Genomic DNA, 4413 nt, shown 5'->3' with positions numbered 1-4413 from the left:
GTGCTGGGTGTTTTATGAAATGCATCAAACACTTTGAGGGCTAATCAGACACCTCTTTGGAACAAAAGCAAATGATGAACTAATCTTATAATCATCATCAACACAAGGGTTTCAAATGGTAAGACTTTTAGATGTTGTAATCATATTCTTCCAATCATTATTTAAGAAAAATCATCTCTAAATGGATTGTCTAATTCTAAACAGAAATTCTACATGGGTTGCAATTATGTGATCAGTAGGTATCTTTCCCTACTCAATTTTGGTTATTTAGAATAGGATTGGGTTCTAATTCCACATTTGGCTTGACCTAATATTGGGGGTATTATGATATTGATGAATACTTTGATCCAATTTATATATATATATATATATATATATATATATATATATATATATATATATATATATATATATATATATATATATGTGTGTGTGTGTGTGTGTGTGTGTGAGAGAGAGAGAGAGCCTAAAACTCCAATGTTTGCTAGGTTACGAAATTTCCAAAGTGATTATATTGCTTTTGTTATTTTGTGGCAAAAGTTCCTTAATTTGGATAATATGTATCTGGTTTATGTAATTTTTTTGATTTGTGAAGAAAGATTGTAAGTAATATAAACTTAATTTTTGGATTTTTCTATGGTTTAATTCTTTTAAATGGTTGATTTTTTTTTGCAGATTATTGCAGAATAACATCACAGGGGCAATTCCATCTTTAGTTCATTTAACAGCCCTTCAATACATGTAAGAAAATGCACAAGGAGATTTTTTTAGTTTTTTATTAACTCCACAATGTGAATTTCAGAAACACTTCTGTTATTTATTATTATTATTTTTTGGATTTTATCTTGAAAAAATATCATCAGGTCAACCAAATGATGACGCTTTTTGAAGCTTATCAAAATTATAAATTGCTTTAATTGATTGACTGTTCATTTTGGTTTTATTTTTGAATGAATCTTTGTGCTCTTGGAGTTTACATGAACCTGTTTAAACATGAAAGTGCTAATTGTGGCTTCTGTTACTTATTTTCTTGATGTTTCCAAAGTTTTTCTTCACTCATCACTATTTGCTTCCACCGCCTCACCAGCTTTTCGGTCAGCATCAACACCCATTGTCAACCAATGAGGTTTTGGCCCCGATCTCTTTCTCTATATATCTGTATAAATGATTGATTTGTCCCAAATCTCTTTTCATCTGATTTTTTATCTTCTATTTATCAACAGGAGATTCAGGTTCGTTGTATCATACATAAGCTGTAAATGGAAATATTATTTCACATGTATATTTTAATTTTTATTATAAGTCAACCACATCTTTATTCAAGATTTTAGTTTTCTTCTAAATCTATTTTTTTACTGATCAAGAAATGTGACGTGTTTGTATATATGATCAATTCATCATTTTTTTACTATTTCGAATTAAAAAAAAACAATTTTACAGATTTTGATAGTGATAGCTCATTTGGAGCAGGATCTTGCAAGAAGAAGGTATTACTTCACTCATGTTTTTAAATGTTTATTCTGCTATAATATCTAAAGCCTTTTTTTTCAAATTTCTAAAAGCAAGCAGGATTTTGAAATTGAAAAAGATTTTAGCTTTTGGCTAAACATGATAGAAACCACAAACTGCATAAATAACATAAAATATTTGCACGCTTTCTATTTTTTATTGTATGAATTGGAATATTTTTGAAATTTGGTGGTTATTTTACGGTTTACCCCTACATTGATTTAAAGGTGTTAGATTCAATCGCATTTATTTCATATGACTGTTTCTTCGTTTTATGGTGCTTAAATGATTCTATTTAACCTCATATTTTGGTGTTTTTAAATAAGAGTAGAGTATGTTTTTAATTTCTGTAGTTAATTTTAGATTTTAAAAATGCAGTTCTCAACTTCTTCTTATTCTTGTCTTTTGATTTTGAACTTCATCTATGGCTTTATGGATGTTGTAGGCACACAAGTTTTAAGAAGCTCAAGAAAATTTTGTAACCATTTTGACAGATGAGCTTTCAATCAATGCCACACTGAATGGATGGTATCATTGGGTATCTTTTGGTTTGGATATGCTTTCAAATGAATTTTTTTTCATGCACATCATTTTGTAAAAATTTATTATTGGTATGGATTCCACAGTTTATCGTCCAAAAGTTCATGTACTACTCATCTAATTTTATGTGGTTTGAATTCAAGTTATATCTTTGTAGATTATAATAATAAATAAATAAATACTTTTGTTTGATATTAATGATATTGTTATTACTTTAAATTCTATTGTTAGATATTAGGGTATGGATGGGCTGGAATGTCTAGAAATCAGGGGTAAAAACTGCATCTACATACTATTTTTATAGTTACAAATTATTTCTTCTAACATTTTTGGACCAAGCCGCCCCTACATATTGTTTCTATAGTTAAAAGTTTTTTATTCTAACATTTTTGGACCAAACTGCCCCTGTATATTTTTTCTATATTTAAAAAAAAAAATAGTTTTAAGTTTTTTGGACCAAACTGCCCCTGCATACTGTTTTTAAACTTAACAAAAATTCATTTTAACAATTTTGGACCAAACTGCCCCTACATACTATTTTATAGCTAAATTTTTTTTGATTTAAAAGTTTTGGACTGAAATGCCCCTGCATAATGTTTTTACACATAAAAAAAATTGAATTTAACAATTTTGGATGAAACTGCCCTTACATACTCTTTTTATAGTTAATCTTTTCTTTTAACAGTTTTGGACAAAACTATCCCTACATATTGTTAATTTGGTTAGAACCAAAAAAAGTACACAAATCCGGACCCCGCTTCACCGTTCCTCGGTTACAACACTCCGCTTTGTTCCGGTTTTGCATTGGCTAGCTGGCTCTAATTTTATTTCATTCTTATGTAGGTTTCGACGAATTTGAAAGGAGTTTCAAGGTCGGCTTCTGAATTCCAAGTATCTCACCTCTAATTTCGGATTTCAACTAGCTTAGACTTTGATTTTATTGTAACTTGCCTCCAGATTTCATCACTATTTGTGTTGTGTTTTTGGTTTCACCCAAATTTTGAACAGGGAATCCGCCATCTGTGGATGTCGCCGATTGGGATATCGAGTTCGCTGCCAATGCAACCCTCGATTTTCCGTCGGTGTGGCGGGAGGAGTAACGATTCAACTCCTCCCAAACCTTCGGTGTCTGTTAAGCGCTTTCAATGAAGTCGCCGACAACATGAAGCAAAATTCACCAAAAAAATATTATTTTAATGTATTTTATTGGATTTATGGGTAAAATAAAAAATGTAGATGGTTTGATTCAAAAAATGACTTATTTGATAATTGATCATTTGTGTGTTTTTTTCCATACAGGGATTTAGTTCTCACATAGCAAACATCATTCCTGTAACAACAATTCTCATGGTACAACAACAGAAACAACAGCAGATGGGAATCTTTATGTCGCTATTCCTTAGGTAAAGCTCCTTGTTGTTAATATATTTAATACAAGAAAATCATTCCATTCTTACAATGGAATGCAAAGCCTGATTCCATTCCATGCAGAGACATCTGAACCTTGGATGCATTCAAGGGACATTCCAAGCCTACAATTGGCAACGCGACATAAGGTTGAAGTACCTATTGACGGCACCGTGAGACTGTGACTTTTCCATTTTTAGGTTATAGATGTAGTAAACTTTCGATCGTATCTGTTTAGCTCCATGCCCCGCAACGCGAGGCTCCTCATCTAGTTTACTATAATTACTAACGATTCATAAAAAAAGATTAAACATTCATACTGTGTGGTAATTAATCCCAAGTCATGTAGCACATACGGTACGTAATAAAAAGAGTTTCCTAAAGTTAAATCTTTCATTATATACAGAAGAAATAACAAAAAGAATGATATAAATAATGCAAAAGAAAATTTGTGGGGGTCCAAAACTCCAAAAAATTAGCTACCGCCACCAACATGTATAGAGTAAATTTTAAGAATGGTCCCAATGGTTTTGGGTAATTTGCACGTTTGGTCTCTAACTTATTTTTTTAACTTGGAAGGTCCTTACCGTTTGTTTTTGTTGCGCCCCTGGTCTTTGTCTTACAAAAAAGATTATTTTGCCCTTAGATTTTTTAATTTATTTAAATAAACACATTCTCAACCCCACTTCCAAATCACCTTACCTTACATTAACTACCCCAGTTTATTTAAATAAATTAAAAAATCAAAGACAAAATAGTATTTTTTTTAGGTAAGATAGTGACCAAACGCACAACAAAAACAAACTGTAGGGACCTTTCGAGTTAAAAAAATAAGTTAGGGACCAAACATACAAATTACTCCAAAACATAGGGACCATTTGTGCAATTTACTCTTTAGTGTAATATTTACAAATATTTCATTCATGGAAAATTTAGGTGAGTAAAGTATACAGGAGT

At 30.9% G+C, this 4413-nt stretch overlaps 1 long non-coding RNA gene across 4 annotated transcripts; it reads left to right on the top strand.

The window, feature by feature from the left end:
* Positions 1 to 466: 466 nt before the first annotated feature.
* LOC111909036 (uncharacterized) lies at positions 467 to 3814 on the top strand. 4 transcript variants are annotated; one of them, XR_008224192.1, is made up of 5 exons: positions 467 to 602; positions 676 to 1126; positions 1441 to 1487; positions 1955 to 3452; positions 3541 to 3814. It is a non-coding gene; the product is annotated as an uncharacterized LOC111909036 (long non-coding RNA). The 4 variants fall into 4 exon arrangements; XR_008224193.1 differs by having other exon boundaries at positions 1224 to 3452; XR_006192098.2 differs by having other exon boundaries at positions 676 to 1487.
* Positions 3815 to 4413: the final 599 nt, after the last annotated feature.

The sequence above is a fragment of the Lactuca sativa genome, chromosome 5, assembly GCF_002870075.4.
Source record: "Lactuca sativa cultivar Salinas chromosome 5, Lsat_Salinas_v11, whole genome shotgun sequence".
Classification (NCBI taxonomy): domain Eukaryota; kingdom Viridiplantae; phylum Streptophyta; class Magnoliopsida; order Asterales; family Asteraceae; genus Lactuca; species Lactuca sativa.
The sequence above is the reverse complement of the archived record's forward strand: the minus strand, read 5'-3'. Positions and strand labels throughout refer to the sequence as shown.